This window comes from Pteropus medius, unplaced genomic scaffold (assembly GCF_902729225.1).
Source record: "Pteropus medius unplaced genomic scaffold, Ma_sr-lr_union100, whole genome shotgun sequence".
Classification (NCBI taxonomy): Eukaryota; Metazoa; Chordata; class Mammalia; order Chiroptera; family Pteropodidae; genus Pteropus; species Pteropus medius.
The window spans coordinates 20,091,245-20,119,057 of NW_024354875.1; the positions used below are offsets into that span (position 1 = coordinate 20,091,245).

General features: G+C 32.5%; 1 long non-coding RNA gene across 2 annotated transcripts in view; it reads right to left on the bottom strand.

Moving 5' to 3' along the window:
* Positions 1-25,813, bottom strand: part of LOC120596940 (uncharacterized) — an 81,908-nt gene extending 56,095 nt beyond the window's left edge. Inside the window, exons 1-3 of one of the 2 annotated variants that reach the window (XR_005651270.1) lie at positions 25,337-25,813; positions 17,863-17,951; positions 15,981-16,068 (exon numbers count right to left, since the gene is read on the bottom strand). This is a non-coding gene — a long non-coding RNA (uncharacterized LOC120596940). The remainder of the gene's footprint in view (positions 1-15,980; positions 16,069-17,862; positions 17,952-25,336) is intronic. The other variant, XR_005651271.1, reaches the window with a different exon arrangement.
* Between the last annotated feature and the right edge of the window lie 2,000 nt (positions 25,814-27,813).

The window sequence follows — 27,813 nt, forward strand, 5'->3', positions numbered from 1 at the left end:
AGCGATTAGTTTGCAGATGTCACTAAATAAATGGCATTCATTCCTTAAGCAGGAACCATACCTGTTAACCATCTCAGCCTATTCTAGCTTTAAAGCTGGGCTTGATGTGCACAGCATGCTCAAAAACTGTACTCACAGTTCAAATGAGCTGGATTACAGACCATGACCACTGAGACCCTCACATGACAAAGCCTTTGTGTAATTAATATGCAGGGTAAAATGCTCCCTGGACTGCTGCTAAAGCGATTTAAATCATGCACATAAAAAATGTAATCACAAATTTAGCATGGTGGACAGAGTAGTCACACTGGGCTTGATTGCATAGAAGGTTCCAAGTGTGTTTTAAATGTCCTTTAAGATTGAGATTAGGACTTGTACTTACAAGATGCATATTAATCTAAAACTCAACATTTTTCAGTGTGGGATCACAGTAGGAGAACATTATGGGCAATAGAGGTTCATTCTAATCCCAGTAGGTAATTACACTTTGAAATAATATTCTTTAATTAAATCTTGTTTGCAGTTGATTGATTTAAACACTAAATCTAAAAACCTAAATTTGAGTTTTTATCAATTTTTGATGCTTATTGCACACAACTTGGGCTTTAATTGATGTTTCTGAAGTTTTAAAGGCCCTGTCCACCGTATCCTGGTTGAATTTAGTGTAATTATCAACATCATTTTTTAATACTCTTGACGATTTCCTCTGGAAGCTCAATAAGTTTGAGCACTCTTACTGTTTTAACGTATACCTAAAAGGTATTTAATATGTCAAAGTGCTGATATTTGCATGGGAGGTTCTTCTATCACACCTTTAGCAGACACATATCCTTATTCCTTCTCTGAAATACTAAAGGAGATATTTTTCCCCAAAAAATATTTACCATTTGCAATATTACAGCATAAAAACTGGAACATAACTTTAAGAATGAACAAGGTACAAAAAAAAATGCTAAATTCCATTTGCATCTTTTAAATTTGAAGTAATGTGGCATTAAACAACAGCAACAAAAATTCTCTTTCAATGTATTCATTAAGAGAGGCTGTTTAACAATATATATGTATATATCATCTTTTATGTTTATAGCTTCTTTCTCACCATTTGGCAAAGCTTACCAAAACACGATTAAAAGACTCATTATGGACATTTTAAGATGTTTTCCTTCTATATTCAACAATCTTTATGCCATCATATCTGTGTAATAACTGTTAAAAGCAATATGTTTTATAAAATCATTGTGAAGGAAGACTATTCTGTTAGGCGACATTAATTACTAATTAAATTTTAGTCTTGTAGATTTTGCTACACTTACAATTTCCTCACTCTTCTGACGTAAGTGTTTTTTTCTGAAAGTAGGTTGTGGAAAACATCATGTCTTATGACCCACAGAGAGGAACTTTGAAATATGTCCTAATTTGGCACATGATATTATCTGTCAGGATGATCAAGGATCTTCATAATTTGTGGCAAATTTGCAAATTACGATGAGACCATTTTATTAGGCATCCATATAACCAACTAGTTGTATAATTTACTGATTTATGTCCAAAAATGCAAAATTAGGTCTGGTGGTCTAAGCATCGTGATTTAAAGATGTTGTTCACTAGTGTTCATATTTAAATTCACACAAACAAGGATTGGCTTAGTTTCAGCTTCAGCAGTGCCCTACAGCAGCATCTTGTAGATGTAGCCCAGTAAATTACATTCATGATGCCATATTTAATAACTGAAAATTCACATTTTACAACAATTGCATTTGTCACTGCTGAAAAACAAACTAGTAGGTAGAATGTTTTATTACAATGACTATATTCTTGTGAGAAATGATTAAGTCACTATAAGAGAAAAGTAAGGCCAAAAGACCTCATTCACCATAACACAAATATTAATCATACATAAATAATACAGGTGTCTTGCAGTAAGCCACATTCCCCTAAAATATAGATTACACATCCTAGGGGCAAATAGTAGCACAACAGATTTGAAATAAATCCCTCAAGCAATGGTGGCCAAAAGGAAATCATTTATGTTTTGACACTTTAATATACTTTTTCGTTATGCATAACAGATGAAAATATTTACACCAATATAAGAGAGTGAAAGAAAAATTAAATCTGACTAATCGACCTGTTCAAAGTATGATTTTTAATTTCAAGGAATTTTTTTTATAACTACTCCAAATAATAAATATGCTTTCTACAATTCAACCGTATCCATTCATTTTTAATTATTTCACGGCAACCAAAAAATAAACCAGTCTCTAACTAAAAGAGAACTTTCCTTGGTATCTAAACATATCCCATCTGCAGAAAAAGAAGGCTGACTTCTAACCCAGAACATAGTAGAGTGAGACAAATGTCACCAGGCGGGCTGCACAAGAAGTGGAACTGGAAATACCTCTGGGGAGAGAATCAGGGCTATAGGAAGTTATGGGGCAGAAAGGCCTATTTGACACGACTTTCTCTTTTGTACTGATCGCAATTTTTAACATATGTATGTTACATTCTTCCCCCCAAATTTTAAAAAGTACATCGATAAAATAGAAATTGTTGCTTTAGAAACATGTCTGATCTACTTTTCAGCAAGCATTTATTAAACACTTACAAGTACTCAAAACACTAGGTTAGGCACAAGAGAGGAAGTGGGAAATTAGCAATAAGCCAGCTCCTTGAGCTTTGTGTCCAAAATGCACTGACACGTTAATCTGATAAATCAAGTATCAAGACAGACTGTCTACAATCAAATGTAACATTATATGGTTCCTACTAAAGCATTTCAGGAGAAAATGCAGGATACTCAGAAAGAAAGAGATACAAGGAGAAAGTGAATATGAGTAGATAGCCTTTGATATGAACACAGACACTCGAATAATGTAAGGAATTCCCAGATTGAAATACAGAGTTCTGAGATTGAGAAATGCATCTGTGAGATGAATATTAAGAAATGATTTGTAATATCTATTTTAAGAAATTAAGAAAATCTATGTTAAGATTTTAGAGATTTTAGCTAGAACATATTTACAGGTGACATTTGTACCAAAAAAGCTGATTAACCCATAATCAATAAATTAGACAAGGTGATCTTCTGCACAATTATCACTATTCAAATGAATGGTGTCTTTGGAGACTTACATTTTAAGAGATTCCAAACTTCCTTGTAAGAGATAGCCAAGCAAAAGCACATTCTACTCTTTTTTACTTGATTTGTTAAATTCTCATTTCTGTCATTCTGTGTTGACTGGTTAGGAATCCTTTTCTTCAAATAAAGTCATTTTCTTCTGTCAATATCTACATCACAAGAAGTCATTTATAGTTCTACCACCAAAATAACAAACCAGCCAGCATGACAGCCTCTACTCTTCCAATATTACTAGGAATGAAGTGTCCTACTACCTGTCGATGCCAAGCCCCTCTGCTTATGCCCCGGATCCTTCTTTCTTCCCACTATTTACATTGATGAGAACTTTGCTCCTTAATGATCCCCTATGGCTCTTACATCATGAGTATCTCTCTCCTTACAATATCATTTTTATCAGCATAAAAACATGATCTACAATAGTATTTTTAAAAAAGAAGAGAACGGAAGGGAGGGAGTGATAGAGGAAAACAATTCTCTCTCTAGCCCTCTTCTCTTCACACTTCCTCCTTCACACTAACATTTCTCGATATGAAGGTCTATATTCACTTCCAAATCCTCTCATATCCCTCTAACCTAAACCCAATACAGTCATACTATTATTCTCATAATATCACTAGAACTGCTTTTAAGATTACCACATTTTCAAATCCAATGAACCAATCTCTATTCTTATCTATTTTAAACCCCTCTGGCATTTGACACAGCTGGCCTCTCTGCCTTTCTGAAAATATTTTCTTTCCTTGGCCTCAGTATTCCCACAGTCTTTTTTTTTTTTCTTTCTGCTCTACAGGTGGCCATTTCATGGTACAAGAGTCCCCCATCCCAGACCACCAGTGGATACCTGAAACCACAGATAGTACCAAACTCTATATATACTATTTTTTCTATATATATATACCTATGATAAACTTTAATTTATAAATTAATCACAGGAAGAGATTAACAACAATAACCAATGATAAAATAGAACAATGACAATTTTACCATAATAAAAGTTATGTGAATATGATCTTTCTCCAGTAATTTTTACGCTTTTCAGTCCAAACCTATTTCTGAATCTGTGTAACCATTCCATACTTTCAGTAAATGCTTGATGTCACTCTTTTCAGGGAATCTCTTGCTGAAGTCTTCTTATAGGCTCAGTGCTTTCTGGTACAACACATTGTCTTCAGTGGGAACATGTTTCCTGTTCATGTCTTTCACCCTCAAATTTAATGCCTTTTCTATCTTTACTAAACACTTACCATGCTATGTGACTAAAGCTTTTGACATTTGGGGTGTAATAACAGAACTATCAAATTACTCTTTCCTTCTTCACAATTTCACAGAATATTCATTCTTACCACAGGTCTTAGCAACTTCAGCATATGCTTGTTTTCTTTATTAAGTTTAATACTTATACTTTTTTATTTAAAGGAAATAATTTACAGATCCTCTCTGTCACATCCAAATTGCCAACATCACTGCTCTTGCTCTGCTCTTACATGTTATTAAGTAAAATAAGGATTACTTGAACACAAGTACTGCAATATCCCGACAGTAGATCTGATCATTAAGATGGCTACTAAGTGACTAACTGGCAGGAAGCATATATAGAGTGGATACTCTGGGCAGAGGGATGAGTCACACCTGAGCAGAACAGAATGAGACTGTGTAAGATTTCATCACACTACTCAAAGTAAAGTGCAATTTAAAATTTATGAATTGTTTATTCCTAAAATTTTCTATTTAATATTTTTGGAGCTTGTGTATAACTGAAACCATAGCAAGCAAAACCGCAGATAGGGGGTACTACTATATAATTTTCTAGAGTTTCCTACTCAGCTCAATCTCTAAATTTTGAAGACCTGCAGAACTCCATCTTCTGTATTTTTCTCTTTCCTATCTATACCTCCCCACCTAGGTGACCTCATCCAGTCTTTCAGATCTAAATTCTAATTTTAAGGCTCAATATTTATCTTTTTGAAACTCAAAACTCATATCCAACTGCTTAATTTGCTCTATTTCTTAAACAGTGGAATAAAATTTGCATAGCAAAACATAATTTTTAATTACTTTTGTCAAAATTTCTTCTTTATGAGTTTTTTCCCACTCAGTCAAGATGGTCACCATCTGTCCAGCTTTTCAAACCAAAAATATTGGGTCATGTCCTTCTCCTCTTTGAATGCCTCCAATAAATCCTCATCATGATAAGAATGAAAACCATGCTTTTTACTTGTAATTGTTTCCGGTGTTCCACTCGATCTGGCCCTCTTCTGTGTATCTTTCCTTCTCCAGCTGCATCTGCCTTTTTCAGTCTGGACTAACAAATCTAAGGTAGCCATAATGTTCTCTAGCCTATTATTCTTTTATCATTCTGGCATTGAAATTATTACTATCTGATATTTGTCTTGTTGATTTATTTCCTATCTCGTTAGAATGTTAACTGTAAGAGTGTAGAAACCTCACCTGTGTGTTTCCCACTGTATTCCTGTAGTCTAGAACAGTCTGATACATAGTAGATATTCCAACAACTTTTATAAAATTGTGGTGAAAAATCAAGGATAACGCATTTGAATAATGTGTGAACCAATGTATGTTAACTTTTGTTATTTTAAATTACTTTTTCATTGATATCATTATTTGTATTAATAGTATTATCAATAGTTATAGGTAAAAATAATATATATGACATGTATATCTGTTAGGAAAACCATAGCTTTCTACTAAAATGTTGAGGTAACAGGGGCATTAGTTTAGCTTTATTCCTCATGTGTGATGCTAGCTTACAGTAACTATGAACAAAGACTAGATATAGGAAGGAGGAGTGTTAATTTACTTCACTCATCAATGAGCAAAGTAGTATTGTATAATAGCCCTTTAAGATTGTTCCTAAATAAAATAGAGACCAGCCATGTAAAGCCAAGGACTCATATAGTATATTCTCAGACCTGGACTATGATCGAGTGTCTCACTCTATCCCTTTGCTTCCATCTGAGAGGTTTGCCTGATGCTTTCAACTCTAGACATCTCCTCAACTTTTCCCTAAAGAAATGTCCTTAACAGTCCCCATGAGGACCTTTACCATTATTGATGAAAAGATGTTAGGAAACGAAAGTAATTCCTCTCCACAAAACACATAAGTATGCTTGAGGAAAGAGGATAATTATCTTTAGAGATTTTTCAACTCCTAAAGAAAATATGTTACTTTGTGCCAGATACTCAAATGAAAATGAAATCTTAGGTAAGATCGAAAACGTTTATTCCAGCACTATACCACAGGGTTTTAAAAGATTATTTCTTTAAGGAATAGATATTTTTATATATATATACTTTGACTCAATGACTTTTGTAGGCCCAAGGCACTTTTGCCTTTGTGAAACCTCTTTTTTCATAAGAATATCAAAAATTATATTTTCTGATTGCATTGATTGATATAGAAACGAATATGCTAGTATATATACAAACATTTTTATGATCTAAAAATGGATTATTTTTTATTTAGATTAAAAAAAATTAAAGCATTTTCATAGACCCCAAAAAAGTATGGTAAGCCCTGCTGCTGTGCCTACTGGACCTAATGGATAAGTTGGCCCTCCTCAAATAAAAGAGAGAAATATTTTAAACACAATTTATGTGTCCAAAGCCTAAATGATTCTTCAAACAAAAGATTGCATTTGCATCTCACAGTTTTTATGATATTCCACATTACTAAATGATTATTCAACATATATTTTGAGCACTTAGACACACAAGACAATAAACTCAAGGCCTATTATTTGCCCTGATTATTAAAAAGTTATTTTATATATTTTTTCTCACAAAAATAAAACAAAAAATTTAAATCTTCAAAAATATTGCAATTTAATATCCCTGAATATGTGAATTCACAAGAGCACACTCTCATTTGTTTGTGGTAAGTAAGATCTTTAAAACTAGAAAGATCTACACCAGAATATGAAATGATAAACCAAAGATGTTATTGTAATGGCTCATTATTCTTCCCTTTTTCATTTTTCTGAAAATATTCAGACATGTTTTTATATACTGCATCCTACATCTTTTCTATAACTTCACTCAAAGAAGGATAACTATATATTCCAAAGGACTTGGGAGAGTTTCTGTTTATTTGATTTTTGCTCCCACACCCCCTTTGACTCTTACAAGTGATTCAAGTTGGATAATAAATTATAGCCATCTTATCTATAGTGACTCTAGAGTTGATTGTTCATTTAATTCTATTCATATTCTTGTTAACAAATTAATCTATTTAAATATAGATTATAAGAAAGGTATTTCTACTAGATTAAATATCTTTAAGCACTCGTCTAGCTCTGTGATTTTTAAGTGCAGAAATTACTATTAATATTGTGTAATCATGTCTCTTTTGTCATAGATCAAACCCATAGGCATAGGTTTATTTCTGGGCTTTCTCTTCTGTTCCATTTTTATGCTAGTACTGTGTTTTTCTGATTACTATAGTCTTGTAGTATAGTTTGGCATCAGGTAGCATAATACCTCTAACTTTGTTCTTCTTTTTCAAGATTGCCATGGCTATGGGTCTTTTATGATTCCATATAAATTTTGGAATTATTTGTTCTAGTTCTGTGAAAAATGCCATTAGTATTTTGATAAAGATTACATTGTATCTATAAATTGCTTTGAGTAGTATGGACATTTTAACGATGTTAATTCTTCCTATCCACGAGCACAGTATAAGCTTCATTTATTTATGACTTCTTCAATTTCTTTCTTCGATGACTTATAATTTTCCAAGTACAGATATTTTACCTCCTTGGTTAAACTTATTCCTAATTTTTTGATGCAATTGTAAATAGGATTGTTTTCTTAATTTCTCTTTCTGATAATTCATTATTGATGTATAAAAATGCAACCAATTTCTGAATATTAATTTTGTACCCTCCTACTTTACTGAATTCATGATCAATTCTAACAGTTTTGGGGAGGAATCTTTTGGGTTGCTATATACAGTATCATGTCATCCGCAAAAACAAACATTCCAGTTAAAAAACAGGCAGAGGATCTGAACAGGTGTTTCTCCAAAGAGGACATACAGATGGACAATAGACATATGAAAAGATGCTCAAAGTCACTAATCATCAGAAAAATTCAAATTAAAACCACAATGAGATATCACCTCACACCTGTCAGAATAAATCAAAAATAAATCAAAAATTGATAAATCAAAAATAACAAGTGTTGGTAAGAATGTGGAAAAAGGGAACCCTTATGCATTGTTGATGGGATTGCAAATTGCTATAGCCACTATGGAAACAGTTTGGAGGTTCCTCAACAAAACTACCTTATGACCCAGCAATTCCACCTCTGGGTATTGATTGGAAGAAATCCAAAGCACTAATTCAAAAAATATATATACACCTTAATGTTCACTGCAGCATTATTTACAACAGCCAAGATATGGAAGCAACCTAAGTGCCCATCAATAGACAACTGGATAAAAAAGTTATGGTACAGAGAACAAACTGGTGATTGCCACATGGGAGGAGAGTTAGGGGGCTGGGTGAAAAAAAAAAGAAAAGAAAAAAAGAAGAGGTACAAATTGATAGTTACAAAATAGTCACAGGGATTTGAAGTATAGCACAGAGAATATAGTCAATAATATTGTAATAACTGTGTAGTGCCAGGTGGGTACTAAACTAATTGGGTGGTTCACTTCACAAATTATATAAATGTCTAACCACTGTGCTGAACACCTGAAACTAATATACAATAATATTGAATGTCAACTCTAATTGAAAACAAAAAAAAGTTACCATTAACATTCTATTGCCTGTATAATAAGTTTCAATATAAGACTTTCTATAAACTTATCTCAATCTGTGAATATGTGTTCTCTCCTATCTAATCTATTCACAGTTTCTACTTGACTTTTCATCATATTCTCATTTTTCCCATTCTTAGTTACTTTAGATAAAGTATTTTGCATGTCTCAGGTCCAACCCTGACTGCTAAATCTTAAGAGCTGGCCTAAAATACCATCTCAAGCAGATCTTTCTCTCCCTACTATGAAAGAATGTTAGCTAACAAAGCCACATAGCTTCTTTTTTTTTCTCAAGATTGAAAATTTGTCTTGTAGTTAGGCAGCATAGAAATCTATTTACATAACTATTTCAGGAATTTATTTATGCCCAAAATATGTCTCCTTTTTCTCAGGAAGAACATCTGAGCTTCATCAAATATCTTGTTTTAATTTAGATCCAAATGCCCCTGGGGAAGGCAATTTTTAGGGTGTTTTTTTTTTTTCAATAATTTATACTCTACTATAAGTCAAATTTTCAAAACAAATTTTACTAGGGAGAATGGTGGTAAAATTGTGGTTTTGGAGTAAAGGCAGGGCAAAAGGTTACCTTGCTAAGAGAAAGTCATTATGATTCTTAGTTCAGCTAGCTCTACAGCCCATGAAATCCTTTCCTGCTAGAATCAGCTTTGAAACCAATTTAAAAATCTCTCTCTCTCTCTCTCTCTTTTTTTTTTTTTTTTTTTTATGGAAGCATCATAATATGGTGTTAAAAAAATCTACGAAACTCACGTACAAATACTGATTCTGCCCTTTATTTATTACAAAACCTCATGAAACTTAAGACATTTCTCTAAGTCTTAATTACTTAATCTGAAAAAGAGAGATGATAATTCTTAACTAATATAATTGTAAAAATTCAAGGAAAATTACATCACTATAGTGCCTAGGCTACTCTGAAATTCATTTAAAAAAATAATAAGGATCCTTCCCTTGTCCACTTGTCAAATAAAACAAGGTATTACAAATTTATCAATATTACAAGAAACATAAAACATGCTAAATGAGGACACTTACACAGGAATAAGTGTCTGACCAAAAAAAAGCAGTTTTAATGAAAGGTAACCTAGTCTCTAGCTGGACAGTCAAGCACTGTATTTTTTTTTATCCCTGCAATTCTGAAAATTTTAATTTCTGGAGGAAAACAATGAAAACAAAAACAAAACAAAACAAATCTTTTATTCCAGGACACCAAGCATAGATGATGGGGTAAAGTCACGACCCTGTAAACAAGGGACTAAATAAGAGTCTACGTAATTAAGACTGAGACCTCTCATCCTCTTCCCACACCACTCTCAGTACCTGTGGCTAGGCTTCTACCACCCACCCCACAAGCCCTGCGAACAAGCAAGATGGCGAGCAGGCTGACACCCTGGTAAAGTCAGCCAGTCAACAGTCTTTCCTGTGCACAGCAAGCTTCCAATTAGTATAGCCAAAAATCATCAGATATTTTCAAGAAAATGTGAATGAAAAATCTTGAAAAAAAGAAAGCAGCAAAAATAAATAGGAAATAAAAATAGAAATAGAGATAATGTTGATGAAAAAGAAAATTGTGAGGGAAAATTCATTAGAATACTCAGAAAATAATACATAAGACTGCATTCTTAAAACATATAGAATGCTATTCTTTTTAAATCAGAGAATAAGAAATGAACCATGGAAATTATAAAATATAAAAACAAAATTTAAGAATGAGTATAAGATTTGGAAGATAAGTTTAAGGAACCATCAGAGTAAACAAAAATATGGTAAAATGAATGAGAAAAGTTAAGATAATTAGAGGACCAGTTCAGAAGCTCTAACATCTGACAAGTAGAATACAAAATGATAGAGAAGAAGTTATTAAGAAATATATATATATTTATATATATACATCTATGACCTTATACACATATGTGTGTTATATATATATATATATATATATATATATATATATATATATATATGTGTGTGTGTGTGTGTGTGTGTATAATCTTCTCAGCACTGAAAGATATATATTTGTAGACATGTGCCCAGTAGGAAGAATAAAAAAGACCCACCAAAGAACAAAACTATGAAATTTTGTAATGTCATATATTAAAATTAGATTATAATCGCTTCTGGAGAGAAAAACAAAACTCACTCCTTTAACAAAGTTAACATACAAGAGTTTAAGAATCAGAGGTATTTCAGACTTATTAAAAAAGCACTGGGAGCTAGCAAACAGGACAAATAAGGGAAAGGTATGGGCATTTCAGACATAGGCTCTGAGAACTAAACTTCCAAGAACTCTTTCTCAGAAAGCTTAATAGAAGATTATTTCTTCAAACTAAGAAAGTTAAACAAGAGAGAAACGAAATTTCAGAAGACACGTTTGAGACAATTTTTTAGCAGACCTAACTTGAAAACAATTAAACTAGAATTGAGACAAGAAGGGACCCTTCCTAAAGGAGGATACCAGAAAAAAATATTGAGAGATTCAAAATTTGAATGCACAGAAAATTGAACTAAGAATTTGAAGGTTCAGGGGAAATTTAGCTGTGGATACAACAAAAAGTAAGCAAATCGAACATAAAAATCTATTATCATGAAGAAAACTACAAAGAACTATGCAAGAAAAATACTACCTTGACTGTGTTGGTCTGCCTTTACCATATCTTGGAAGCAGAGCTCTCTACTTTGAGCTGGAAGATAATGAAGACTTCAGGCTACCTGCCCAGCAGAAAGTTCTAAGGTACAGGTCAGCCCTCTTGCAACTGAAATATTTTCTGTTTATTCAGACCTTCACTAGCCTTTGACTTCTGGGAACACATAACTAATAAAGTTATTCTTATCTTTGTTTTTAACTGACTGGCTTTCCCCATCACTAACATGCTGCTCCATCTTCATCACTACATCTGCTTAAATTTGACATGTGTTTTTTAGTAGTGAGAAAGCCAGTCTCTTTTTTAAAAAAATTGTACCTTCATTTATCCCCATATTTTCTCCAATAAATGTGCAAAGAGATCAAAGAAAAAGTTCTATAACCAATTGAGCCCTTAACCTTGGAAGAATAAATTGGGCTTCAAAAATTGTGCCTGGCTTTGTAAGAGCTGAAGAAGTTGAACTCATTTCCAGGCTTCCTTTATTTAATATGTTCTTTCTTTTACATTTTATGTTGGATCTCATGAAAAGAGTGCCAGATAGTGAAGTACTGATTTCCTCAAATGTTAAGTCGTGTAAATAGAATGGGGAATAAACAACGCAGTATTACTAACTTCAACTGGGATACAATGGGACTAAAATGAGAAGCAGGAATGTACATTATAAAGAAATTATGGAAAACTGAGAGCCTTATTCTTTATGTTTTTCTAGCAACCTAAGAAAGAATCCCATAAGCATATGTAGCAATTATAGTAGACAATGGGAAAATATTGATGAGTCCTATATCTAAGAAGACATCTTGCAGTAGAACACTCTGATGTTGTCCTGAGCTGGACAGAGTCCTGATCCCTTTCAGTTTGCTAATCCCTTCTTTTGCCTTAATCATGAGAACTCTTTACTCAATGACCTTCGCTCCATCTAGTCAACTCGCCATTTCTTTGAGACTTAGTCTCAAAACACAGCATGTTCAGCTTAATAAACTGACTAAATTGCATTGGCTGTCTCCTTAGATGTTTCTGGAAAGATATCATGATCAGCTGCAGGTAGATTTTACAGTCACAAGTCTGTGATGAATGTAACAGGAAATAATGTTAAAAGTGCGCATAAGCTCCCAGACACAACAGTCATAAAGTAATGCTATAAGTGAATGTGCCATATGAATCCATAGATGGCCCTATGGTGTCATACGAATCCATGGGTGGCCTTATGCTGTGTGTGTGCTATATAAATCCCTGACTTGCCAAATGGACGTTACTTTCTGCCTATCCAGGTAGATACTTGACACACATTGCCCTCAAATTCCTGTGAAGTCGACTGCAGCACAGCAGGTGCTACGGAATAGCTTGTGCTCCTTAAATTCATAGCGTGTTCAACGTTCAAGGAGTTAATTAAAAAATACTCTCCAGATTTACACATTTTCTCAAAGTAGATCAAAAGAGGGTTTGGAAGTACAAGCCTAAAGTAAATAAGACCAACTGCTGATTTTTCAATTAGGTTATGTTTCAGGGATACAAAATTATATATTCCTTTCCTATGCACGTCCCCTGCACTTTTTAAACACAGAACAACCCATTATTAAGCTATTAATCACCTCTTCCAATTAATTGCTAGAAAATGACCTAGGTTTTAGTAGTAGAGTTACAATTGAAAAGCTCTTTGATATTTGGCAAGGTAAAGTTACAGGCAGTAGTAATTTGAGACAGTGAGGCTATTAGCTGCTGTTTAGAATCTCAATTACTTTAAAGATAGATAATTACAAATAAAACAAACTTGTTCTACATTAGTAAGTGCTTCTTTTTTGTTTTACAAAATTTATGAGTGATTTTTTTTCAGCCGCTAAATATAATTTTCATGTGAAAAATTGACCTTAACAGTATGAAGTATGGTTACAAGAAAAAGGTGTGTTTTCATCAAACAGAATAGATGCATTTCCTAAACTCTGGCTGTTAAAGCTAATTGATTTATTGGCTCTCCATATAGTGTACTATTGTCTTTATGCTCTTGGGACATGGAAACTCTTCAGAAAAGAACTAAGTTCTGCAACATTAATATGATACTTGCAGCACACCTTCCTTTTCTTCAAGTGTAGGGTTTGCTGAGCTTAAAAATAAGAAAGAAAAAGAAAATATCTTTCCAGGATTGGTTGAACTTAACTGAATGCCACTGCATCCCTTGGTTTATGGAATGTGTACTTTTACTGCTTTCATGTTCCTGAGAAGTTAATAGTTCTTTCCTTTTTAATCATATTCCTTTCATAGTAAAATATTTATTCAAGCAAATGTAAAGTACTTGTCAAAATATGAGAATATGAAATTCCCTTTTTTTAGGTTTCTTAAACACAGCAGTGATACAAAATAAAAAGTGATGCATTTTCCCTCAGGGCTAGTTTTTAAATTCTTGAAATTACCAAATATGTTTTTGTTTTATTTCCCTTTTACCTTTTGGCTGCTATATAAATTAGTAAATATAATGAGAAAAGTTTCTCAGCTGCAGTTGATCTCAATATCGTACAATCATTTCATGAAAGCTATGAAAAAAAGCAAAATGAAAAATCCAAATACTGAAATGGTTCTATCTAGATTTTTCCCTGAGCATGAACTGTAGTCAACAGATTTGACAATGCTTTAAAGAATTCCAGTTCAGAATGCAAAACAAATCTCAACAGTGTATAGTGTCTGTGCCCATACCAGACTAATACCAAAGGAAAGAGAATATAGATGAAGTGATTCTGGGTTTGAGGTATCCTGTACAACCCGCAGGTCTCTGGATCTTTGACAGTAAAGTCTAACCTTTCCTTCCTAAGATCCTACCTTTTATGTAGTTGTTGATTTGGATTGGTTGAAAAGATGGTATAGTGTCTTGTTTTTTTTAATATATGTTTTGTTTATATATATATATATATATATATATATATATAATTTTAAAGTGAATAATAAACAGAGCAATAGGCAATCTATACTAGCATATATCCATGAAATCATTTTCAAAGTGCATGGCATGGTGACTAGTCAGAATTTTATCAACTGGCTGAAAATGAAAAGCTTACAATCAGATTTTCTATATTCACAGATATTCACATTAACAGAGAATTCCATCTCTTAATAGCCATCATAATGCTGACTCAAAAAGTCAGAGATAGATATAGTGATAAGCAATATACAAATTTGACTTTTCAGTAATTCCACATTTTTTGACCCTAATATTTTAGTGTACTCTATATGTCTTTATATCAGCAGTAACTTCCAGTGCCCATGCACAATAGTTAAATAAAGTCAAAGGTTGAGTAAATGGATGAATAAATAAGTAAATCTGCACTTCTTGTGATAAAACGAATCAATGAGCACAAACTGGGTGGTTTATAGACATTTCAGAGATCATGCCTTTTATTCATAAGAGAAATTTCTGTTTAATCCCCTTTGGCGAAAATACATCTGCAGAGATTAAAAAATCTCTACCACTCTCTGACTCATTGTGTGTGTGTGTGTGTGTTCATGTACTACAGAAAGTATCAAACTTTGTAGAGAAAAAGCAACCTCTATCCTGGGTTTAGAATTCCCCTCTGGATTTTCCTGGTCCCATAAAGTTCGTGGTAATTATCTGACATTGGTTATCTATACACATTATATCTGCCTGATCCTGCCTGTGTAGTGCTGGATTCAAGCTCTGGAATACATATTTGCATTTCAGATTTTTTTCCTACTTGGACCTCTATTTCTCATCTCTTTTAGTCAGCTATATACTGTTTCTACATAACTTGCAGTCAGTGAAACAAGGTGAATTGATGGTAATTCATCACTACTTTGAAGACTATATCAATTAGACTGAACATTCTGAACAAAATTATAGTATTCTCTAAGTAAAAATTAAATTAAACTGATCACCTGAAGTCTAAGCTTGCCTGCCTTCATACCTCCACAGATAATAAGAGAAATAAGAGAAATAAACAACATTTTTACTTACAAATGACAATAAAGTATGTAAACCATCATCTTCCACTGACAAATGAGTTAGAAGGTATTGAACAAGGGTTTTGTGGTATATCTATGGCAACCCAAACTAAAATGATTCCACTTCCAATGTTACTTTTCTTTTTCTAGTAACTGTCTATTTTTGGTGGAACAAATACTTAAGAGCATATCCAAGTTCAAAGTACAAGCAGCACACAGAAACTTAAAATTCAAGGAAAAAAAAAAATAGCACGACCGAGCAGAACATTTCAAATCTCCTACAATTTGTATAGTTTTTACCTAACCATACATGGCCAAGACTTAAGTTAGCCTAATAACATATGCAAGTTCTTACCTAAATATAGTCAAGGTCTATTGGCACATAGAGAGTGAACTACTCAAAGTAAACCTAAGTGAGATGTTCCATGAGCCTAAGAAACTTTAGAATACTGACCCCCCAAAATGGTTGTTTTCCCATCATTGAAATGAATTTCATCTTTTTGTTTTGTTAGGAAGACTGGAACTGGTGTTAACGTCCACATCTTGTAGGAGAGGAAGAGGAAGAACAAAGGATAAAGTATTAGTATTTTTCATAGTAAAAGACCATTGATCCATCTTGACTGAATAGCAAACCTATACCCGCAACCCACTCTTCTGCTCAGGCCATGTGGTTTTAAAACCCAGCCTCATAATAAGCTAAAATATGCAAAATTAGAAAATATAGAAAGGTCAGGGAGAAAAACAAGGTGTTTTTTATTTCACTAGATTTTTCATGTTTTCTTAGAATGTTAAGGATGGATAAAATGAGTTTTGTTTCATTTACCTATTTTTTCAGTGCAAAGGGAAATAGCAATCTTGTGCATAAATAACTACTCCTGCCTTCCTAGCATTCTTATGTGTTATAAAGCCCTTTATAATATTCGATACCCAACTGAGTACTTCCTTTTACCATTAACTCCTTAAACCATGAATATTTAACGCAAACAAAGTTTAAACCCTTGACTCTTTCACAGTTAGTATCTATAATCCCTTTTTCCAGACTAGGTATTTCTAAATCATGTTAAATCTTTAATCTTCCTTCTGGTCAATTTCAAGGTTTTTATTGAATCAAATACAATTTTTTTTATACCTGTTTTCCTTTTGATTTTAGACACTTCTGGCTTAACAAGAGCTGTTTAAATTAGGTGATTATTTTACATGCGGTACAATGATTTAAGCATTCCTTAATTTTAGGCAACTACCTCTAATTGAATCATTTTTATTTCTCTTATTTATTTTTAATGCATGAGATAATTAAAATTGGTCCTGAGAAATTGAGGACATTTTTTTCAGACTTTGAAAAAGTTTGATTTATTTCCATTTTAACAAACAACTCAAACTTTATTTTTTCATAATCTTAAAATATAAAATGTTAAAAAATAAATCTGCAATTAGATATCACATTTTCTTCTGAGAAATTATTGGAGTAATACACTAAAAACAATATAGCTGAACTATAAGTGCAATGATTCTGTAATAGGGTTTTTTTCTCCTTAAATATTTTTATCTTCTAAAAAGTTATAAAAGATCGTGTAGCTGACTTTGTTATTTATTTCCCTTAAATTGTAAAACCAAAGAAAAGGTAAAGAGGAAAAACAGTTAACCTCTAGTGACCAAAGGTGCACTTGATCTGTTATTTTGTATTCTATACTCTTCAAAAGAGCAATATAAACAGAATTATTTATGCCCAGCAAAATGTTGCTTAATTACTTATGCACCACTGTTTGCTTGTATTTTAAGCTCTCTCTACCACCCACAGGCAGACGTTAAACAGCTGCTAAAAGCTAGCTTTAGTCTTGCCTGTTTGAAATTAGCATACTTGAGCTTTGAAAAAACTTTGTTACCAATTTACATATGCATAGAGACTGATATTTAGACTCACCATATGATATGTCCCTCAAGAGCTTTTCTTATTGCCTCCATCCTCAGGTCTCAACCTAGAGACTGTAAATCTAGCAGGTGATTAATTCTATACCCTTGAGAAACTAGCAATTAGCACTTGCAACCAGTAAAAAATTGTCATTTCAAAACCCTGTTTACTATGCCCATGTATTTTCTATGAACTCACTGTTAACTCTAAATAGATGTGTATGGCAATAGATCTGCAGACATTTCTGTCTCTTTATGTAAAATATAATATTGCTACCAGCTAATCAACCTATTAAATATATATAATTGACATTCTTTTTTTAATATAAAATAGCAAGATGTAGCAAGCATGGAAACGCTATACATGATGTTTTATGTTACTAAACCTTAATCAGTTCATTTCAACATGATGACTTTGTAGGGTTTACCTGTTCTGTGTCAATTCTTATCTCTGATAGCTGAAATTACCGTACTTCCAGATGTTCTTATGCATTATTGAGGTCTTCTGCTGTAGATGCTGGAAAAGGTAAGATAAGGTTTTATTTCTTTGTAGTAGTCACAACACTGAGATCAAAGACGGTAAAGTGCAGTGCTTACTATTGAAAACTATGATGAACCTAACATTTATTTTCAAGCTGCAAACCTATCATAAAAACTGCTCATCAATCTTTAGTTAACCATTTCATGTGTTAATCTGTGAGTTGAGCAAGAAAACATTGAAAGATTTTAAAATACATATTTTGTTACACAACAAACTAATGCTAATTATGCTTGTGTATAACACAAATTTTAAATTGAAAATATATGTTAGAAGCTCTATCCTGTGAGACAAAAGTGAAATAAAAGAAAATAAAGACATATTAAAATTATTTCATAGAATAACTTGCATCGAACAATTCACTTTGGTCAGGTTTAAGAATTTGTTAAGAATAAGTTATCCAATCACACATATTCATTTTTAAAAATGGTTTCTGATAAAATCTGCCAGTGCTCTGGAGAGTGCTAACTGAAGTGAAAACAGAATAATTCTATTTTCTGAAATGTTTCAGTTCAGTTAAAGAAAAAGGTGAAAATAGCTAACATGCATGCTACTTGCAGTGTGTTAACTTACTATAACCAAAACATTTCATTTTGAATTATATGTTACACATTTTTATGACTACAAGAGTAAAAAGAAAAAAAATGGCATGCAGAATATCTTAATTCCTAACTTTGGGAACCTTCAATTAACAGTCTCCCTTTAAAATTCAGAGAACACATGTAGGAACCATTTAGTTCCCAGTACTAGGACATGAAGCGCAGCAGATCTCCTTTATTCAGAAGTGCAAAGTTAGAAGCAAATGCAAAATGATCTTATAGAAAAGTGGACCTTATTTTCTCCACTTGCACAGTCATTAGATGGCCTGCTAAGAAATTCTGCTAGAATTTCAACTAATTACATCATAGGACCATCATACTGTTAAAATCAGTTGCAGGGCACTTGTACACAACTAAATCCCTGCTTCTAATTACTATTTTAGTCTCTTTTTCCTTGTGACATGTTGGTGATAGATCATTATTTTTTCAGCAATTTGTTCGCATTTATATGCAATATAATTGGATCTGATTAATTATTATGATTAATGACTGCAGAATTTCCTTGCAAAGCTATTAATACTGGTAGTATCAAATGAAAGACATGGACAAATTAAAGCCAATGGATTCCTGTTGCTCGTACTTGCAGCGCCTGAGCTGAAGTAACCCTTTGCTGGTACCCAGCAAACAGAAAGTGCCTGCAAACGAGAGCTCTTTGAGTGGTTATTAGAAGCTCATATTGTCTGAAGTGTTTAGAATGCTTTTTGGCTTATTTAGGTGTGCTGTAAATGAGAAAGCTGGCAGATCTATGTTAAAAAAGAGCACAGAGTGCTATTGATCTAAAAAAGTAAAGAAATGTGTAGCATTGAAAATATGCAAAAAGCTATTAAGTAATTGTATTAAAGGATATTTATAATTTATCCATTTTCCTCGACATGATATAAGGCACCTAGTTAACGTCCATTAAATGTCAGATTACAAAATTTCTAAAGAACATATTCATGTAGAGTGTGTTTTGTATTTTAAATTATACTCTGGCTTAGAAGTAGGATATTACATGTAAAAAAAGCAAACAACGACTGAGTAGCTTAGGGGATCGACTTTCCTGTTACCTCTGGGACCTGACTTTAAATCTGGCTTTGAGCAAACTGAAGAAAAATCATTTCAATCTAATGGCAGCAGCAAATAAAAAAAAATCAGATAGTTTGAGTTCCTTGAAGGTGGCAGCAAGCTTTTTGCTTTATGAGGTGTCCAGAATTTCGGACTTTAAAGGAAAGAATTGAATTTGCGGGATACACGTCTGATATTAAAAATTCTAAGTACAAAAGATGTTGAATACAATTTGCATCTGTCATAAACAGTACCAGCCCTGTGCATAGCATGAGTCTTAACAGGGGGCATGAAGTCTTAAATCTTGCTGAGAAAATGGATTCATTCTGTCTGACCCAGAATTGGTCGTGGTGCCTGCCTTAACATCAAGATGTTTAAAAAAAATTTTTAATATAGCTTTTTTGGTTAGAACTGGATGAAGGTATCTGAAAATATTCAACATGAAAATGTGAACAATTATTTTTTTAATAAAATAAAACTTCATAGCAAACCCAATACACAAATAAAAAAGATGCATTTGTTTTATAGACAGCTGCAGTTTTTCTATGATGATTCGTATTAAATTAAGCTCCCCAAAAAGAGAAAGAAGGTGAACTAAAGAAATCACATTCAGGTGAAAAACAATATTTAAAACACACATGACTCTTAGTCCTTTTAGTTTTAACAGAGAGTGAATTCCCGTGAGGTTTTTATGTGATTATTGATAATAAAATCTAAATTTTTTATCTAAGTTTATACATTTTAAAAGATATTTGGGTCTGGTTTATATTTCTTATGGAAATGATTAAAACAGATTCAGGAACATCATTCAAAATCTTCTAGCCCCTACCAGAATAAGTAATTTGACCTATCAGAGTTCTTAGATAAGCCACCAGTGCCACCCCACTCCCCTGTCAAACGGCTTTGTATAAATTATTTATATAAGGATAATGCTAGTTTTTCTTCTGAGAGTAGAAAAACAGGATTAATGTGAAGATCAACACTGAAGCTGTTTTCATGGGCTCCTTGTATATATACACTATGTCCATGGCAATTATTTTAGAAATTAGAGCTGGCCTTCATCCCAGGTGACAGTGGGAATTGTGGAGAAGGGCAAGAATCCCGCGAAAGTATTTTCCTAAGTAAGCATCACTGCCCAGGAGAGAGAAGCACTTATACATCTGACAATGTTGGGTATTCACAGTTACTAATTTGAGAAAGGTAATAAAACAATTAGTAACAGAGTGATTAATGGCGTTATTAAAAACACCATGTATGAATCGCCATTAAGAAAATTGGTTTTGAAGTACATTTTGGGGGGAAATGTAACATAAAGCAAAGAAAATCTCACACTATTTGGGGCATAAGTAAGAATAGTCCTGGGCACTGGGTGTTTAATTAGAATAGGTGGCCCACCTATCACTATAAGAGAACTTCTTTTAGTTCATATCCTAGCTTGATTGCAGGTAGTCACTTTGGACTTAATGAAAAAAATTATGATATGTTAATAACTGTAATGCCTTGTGGCAACACGCATCTAAGTGTTTTACCCACTTGTGAAGAGAATCCTTACGCCTGACACTTAATGTCAAACACAGAGATCATAGGGCTGTGTTTGATATATGACCAAAGAGTTCCAAAAAGAAACCTATTTTTATTTCAAACTAGATAACAGAATGATCAGAATCAATTATTCCCATGTTACTATTTTAGAGAATCGACATGGGTTCTTTATCAAACTACTCAGAGCCAATAACAAATCATCTAGCAAAATAGTAGAAAAACCAAGAGCAAATCCTAGGTCCTTGAATCAGTCCTAAGCTGCTGACAGCTGATTATTTAAGTGTCCTGCATCGACTCAGTGTATCCGCTAAGGGACAGAATCTCTAGAAGCCTCTCCTTGTTACACTAAACTCTAAACAGCCTGTCCTAATTCAATTCTAAGACCAAGAATCTGCCCAGACAAAGCAGGGTCTAGAAGAACTTGACCAATCTAAGGCTGACCAAAGATCAGAAACTCTTCCACACAAAATGGAATTGAACTGTTGTGTCAGAGTATAAAGCATCCCTCCGAGGAATATAAAGTCTGAATTCTCTCACACATATCTATACTATAGATTGTAGAACAAGAGATGGCTAAAATGCACACATGCAAAAGCATATAAACCCTGGGTGATCTCAATGTATGTTCCGTAACCTCCATTAGCCTTTCCTACCACAAAACAACCTAAGATGATGGGGGACTGCTTGATTTTCTCTGGAATCCTCACATCGCCTAGCTAGTGAAGGGTGCATAATTTTTTCTTTTTTCTTTTTTCTTTTTCCTTTCTTTTTTTTTTTTTTTACAACAGCAACACAGAGTCTTTCACTTAAAGTTTATAGAGATTTTAAAGACTGCATAGTTCACATTTATCATTTTGTAGATGGAAAAACAAGTTTTGGAGAAGTGAGATAGTTTGCCCAAAGTCATATTATTAATAAGGGACAGGATTTGAAAGGGATTCAAGTTTCTTTGAGTCTAAATCTATAGCCCCTTCTAATACCCTACGCAGTTGCTGATTGATGTAAAAATATAACATTTAGATTACTATTTTTTAAATCTTGACTTTAGTCAGTAAGAATTTCCTAAGAGATTAGTGTTTTTCATTAAATAACCAACATTCTGGTTTATACTTAAAACACGTCTTTTGCAACTATTCCTTTAGAAATTGAATTAAAATTGGAAAAATCTAAACATGCACCTATAGGTAATTAATTCAATAAATGATGACATATTCTTATAATAAAATGTTGTTAGACCATTTGCAAAAATATGATAACCCTTCTTTTTATGTGCTGGCTTAAAAAGATATGCATTAAATATGGTTAAATGTTTAAAAAGCAAGTCAGAAAAATATGTATGGAATGATCCCATTATAAAGTTCTATATTTGGTTATATAAGGAAAGAATGTCTGACATAATACACACCAAATGTTTAATAGTGGGTATCTCTGAGAATAGAAATAGAAGGGTTAGTGAGGAGGCTTTTATGATGTACTACATATATCTCTTTGATTTTATTTTAACAACAAGAATATATTTGCTTTTGTAGCTAAAATTAAAAGGTAAAAGTAAAGAAATTGAATAAAATAAAATCTTAAATTTTATAAGCCTATATGATATTCATAAAGATAAATTCTATGATTTTCAAAATTTCTTATCACATTACTGAAGTGTGGACATTTTGGGGGAAGCAAAATGTTTAGTGTTTTTCTTTAATACCTTGCTAAATATTTGCTATTTTAAAAATAGGAATGTAAGTAATGTGTGGTTATAAACTAAGTTATAGAGTATTACATTTTTATCAAATAAGTAGAGATTATTCTATTTATTTGCAATTAATAGAGTGCTATTTTATGCAGGGAAACAATAAAAACTCATTAAGATTTGGTTGTTTTTGTTTGCTTCCTTTTTTCCCCCCATTCTTTAATATTATAATATCACTTCCAAGGATGTTGGTGCCCATTTCTTAGTAGAAAGATTCAAAAGACAAGGCAATTTAGTTGGTTGGCAACTGTCTATGACTCTGCCATGCATTTTCAACATATAATATTTCAACTCCTTAGTTTTTCACATTTACAGCATATTCCTGGGATGAAATGATGCAGCTTCATCTGGATTTAGTAAAATCACATTAGGAATTTGGAACTCCTCAAAAGAAGGCATTCTATAAATATTACATTCGAAGAGTCCCAGAATTGCTTACTTAGTGTGCAACAGACTTTATCATTACATCAATTTGTGAACTCCATTCTCATCCAAATGTCTGTTTTAGCTAAGGTTTTTCAAAAATGTTAATATACATCATACAACTTTTGCCTAAAACTCTATTTAACAACAAAACAGTATTCTTAATGTTACAACTCAGAATACTCATTACATTTTTAAAAAATTTCTGAAGTAAAATTTATACCTTTAAGTAGAGAGAAAAAAAACTGCTAATAAAGTTGTTTTCTAGAAGATGAATATATCAGTATTTTTCTTCATTCTGATAAGTAAAGAAGTTTTTAAAAATACATTTATTCAAGAAAAATATGAAATAATTTTAAATTTAACAATTCCATATTAGCAACATCTGTCTGCCTAAATATCCAGGACTTGTCTAAGAGTTATAAAATGGAAAGGACTCCTTTATTTTATTTCCCATGAAACTATATAAAGAGAGGTTTGGTTGCTTACCCTAATGACAAAGCAAGAAATTAAAAACCAAGTCAAGGTCAAAGAATAGCTAATGCATTGCTATTCTCTAATATTCTTTTACTTTGATGTACCATTTATATGTTTTGATGTTTCAAATTCCAGCATCTTAGATAAAAACCCAGCAGGAAGGGCACATGTCTTCTGATCGAACATTTCACAATGAAAAATTTCATAGAAATTGTTAAAGTCTTATAGAACTTGTTATGCTAAATATAGTTGTTCTTTTCAAATATTGATGATGGTACATTACAAAAATATGAAACAGATCATCAGCAATATTAACAGCCAGAAATATGTTGCTAGATATTCCTGTTCCTCTGAATTTTTTAATCTCAGAAGTAAATATATACAGAATGACAAACATGCATTATAAACTGAAATTTGTAAATCAAATGTTTAGAACTCAAGAATCTGAACTTCAAAGAAGGTCAAATGGCATACTATTGTAAAGGAGCCCTGAAACCACCAACTTTTAGAAATCCACACCTTAAATATGATAAATGTAATTCATTAAAGATCATCTCTAGTGATATTATGATTTTGCAAGTACACTGCTTGTATTCATAAAAAAATAACAGTGGCTTGCCATTTCACTGCCCTGGATTCCAGTGCTATTGCTGTGGAAAACACTTAAGCTGTTTTACAATCAGAGAAAGGCTGTTCGTCTTCTACTGTTGAGCTGAAACACTCCTGTATGTTCTGTTAGATCAAAAACAGCAGAGGTCAGTTTATTTTCTACTGTCAGGAAGCATCATTGCAAAGAAATTCGAAAACAAGAAAGACGGTTAAGTGCAGGAAGCTGTAAAACACAGTGGTTGGGGAGGTAGAGAGTAAGAAAAACAGGTAAATAATATCTAGCTGTGAATAAAAAGAAAAAGATTTTAATAATGGAAGATCCAAGAATTAGAATTTTGTGATAACACAATTTTCACCTGTAATTGACAATATTTGCCAAATAAAATCTTGTGGTTTGTGATCAGAAACACATTAAACACACTTCACTTTTTAAGATACACATGAAATCCCTACAATCCGAGTACAAGAATTTCTAAACATGTCCATACTTTTCTGGTAAATGATTTACTAAACCAAGAATTTGGTCACTCTGCTCTGAAATCACAGCAAAAATATGTACCCAAAGTTAATGCAAGAATAGCTAGGTACAAAAAAATGTCTGCTACTTTTTAAGGAAGAGTAAAATAATTAAGAATAAATACTGATTTCTAGAGAAGCAGAAATTAAGCTTAGTATACACATCTGTTTGGATATGTATATATGTAAGAAAAACAAGATTTCTAAAACAAAGGGTCATTGATGAAACAATGACCAGAAGCATACTTGATAAAGCCATGCTAAAATCTTCCATGATTGCTCTGCCTGTCTACTTTTGTGCCCAACTTTCTGAGAAAAGATCCTGAACATCTGAATTAGTTTATTAGGGTTGCCGTAACAAAATACCACATACTGGGTGGCTTAAACCACAGAAATTTATATCTCACAGTTTTGGAGGTTTGAGTCCAAGATCAAGGTGTTGGCAGGTTTGGTTTCTACACAGGCTTCTCTCCTTAGTTTGCAGATGGTCACCTTCTTCTTCTGTCCTCACATAATTTTTTCTCTGTGTGCATGCATTCCTAGTGACTTGTTATGTGTCCAAATTTCCTCTTTAAAGAACTCCAGTTAGATTGAATTTTAGGGCCTACCCTAGTGGCCTCATTTTAACTAATCACCTCTTTGACGGTCCTATCTCCCATACATTCTAAGGTATGGGTGGTAAGTCTGCAGCAAATGAATTTTCAGACAATAACAGCATCACTCATAGTCTATCTTTAACATCCATTGTAAGCTATCTCAATATTTTGATCAGCAGAGAATGCTATTTCATCTCTCTGAGCTGCTCAATGTAACATGAGGATATTGCACAAGATTGATGTTTTTCAATTGTGTTCCTCAGAGACTTCGCATTCCATAGTTAGTAGTCAGTGGCAGACTGGTGGATGTTTAACAATGGATTTCTGGAAAAGAAAAAATGATCCTTATTTGTAGCCTTTATAGTTTCTGTAGTGTAATACTCCTACCTCAACCAATTACAATCTACCACTTAAATACTGCTGAATGGGAAGTTAGGAAGATATGCATACAACTGGGTCTCATGACCCAGTAGAGCTAGCTCTAGGACACCAATGTTGGGCATTTTGGTGACTTCAGAGAGATCAAAACTCACGTTATAAAAGCATTGCTCTTTCTTATTTACTTTGTATTCTTACCATTTTTTTTAAAGTGGTTGGATTGACCTCACAATAAAAAGTTAGAAGCACCTAATTACCTAATCTCTAAGATTTTCTAATACTATAAAACTGTTACTCTTGATTCTACTATATTGGGTTTCCATTTTATTTTTGATGAATTCTAAAAATATTTTTAAAATAGAATATTATTTTTCTATTGCCTCCTTTCTTTGAGCAGAAAAGTGTGGTTCGTAAAACTCTCCTTGAAATTTTTTGCAAGATGCATGATGCAGCCTTTATCTACAAGACGTAAAAACAATTGATCACTTTTCACAAACTAGTGTATGTAGTTATTTGTCTTTAATTCCTGTAAAATTGCAATAGTCACTTCTCGGCAGCTGTTTATGTTTTAGTTTCTTTGTTTTTATAAACATAGCATCTAAATTAAAGAGTTTTGAAAAGAGCAATGCAGCTATCCAAGATTATAAGAACTTGAATGAATTTCTCCCTTCTAATTTAGTAGTCCTTCTATGCTCCTACTAATCTCTAAAATATCTTTATTAAAGCCACAATTGTTTCGATCAGTAAGTGTGTTTGCATTTTTATCTTTTCAACACATTCAGAGAATGCATTGTATTTTGCCTTTATATCTGTAATACCTAGAATTAATTGTACATATAATAAACATTAGTGTATAGAATAATTATTAACAGTAGAAAAATTAATAATTAGTATACAGAAGAACAAATCATTATTAAAAATACATAAAAATAAAGGGTTAAAATGACCCTTTTTTAATAAAAAGAACTTTCAGACTGGAAGACTTGTTATATTTACATTAGCCAATATTATTTTTAACTTTGGAAGAAATTTTTAGCAAATCTCCCCTAAGGAAATTCTTAGAAATGAATAAACAGTTTATGACTTTATTTACTTAAATGTTCTAATGAATAAAGATTCCTGGGTAATTTCAAGAAAACTATGAATTAACTAATGAACAAATTTTAATTGTATTAGAGAATAATTTGCATTGTAAGATATAATATTGAATAATCACTAAAAAAAGTAACTTCAATACTTACAAAAATTTCTTAATTCTAACTTTATCACTACTAATATCAAAAATATAATTACTGGGCATTACGATACTTCCTTGGTTCAATAGTATTCTTATTTTAAGGTCCCAAAATGTAACAATATAACTTAGAAGCTTTGTATAATAATTCAGTCTCAAAAATCAGCCCCCATCTGTAGCTCTTGAATGTATGCAATAAACCACACATATTAACACCACCCTATTGATCTCTATGATTCTCACTGACTTCACTGTACAAATACAGAAAGAGGATCATAAAGAAACACAAACATTCACTTACATTAAAACAAAGACTTCATTAAAGAACAGTATAACTACGATGCCTGATAAATGGCCAGATCTAACCATTTCATTCTAAAATTAATCACTAATCATTATCTACTTTTTAAAATATGTATATATTTTAAAAATCTTGGTCAAAAGATCATCTGCTAAAGAAAAAGCTACCTGAAAAAAAAAAAATGTAGCTAGACAAGAATATTCTATTTCTAAGAATGTGAAGAACAGAGGCTTGAAATCTCCACAGTCACACAAGATATCCCCAACCAAAGGATTCCAGGTAAAACGAACAAATCAAACAACATTAACAATCTATGCCCAAAATTTTTGCTTTTTTAATAAGAGTAACAAGTTTCCATATTTTTTAATTTGTTAT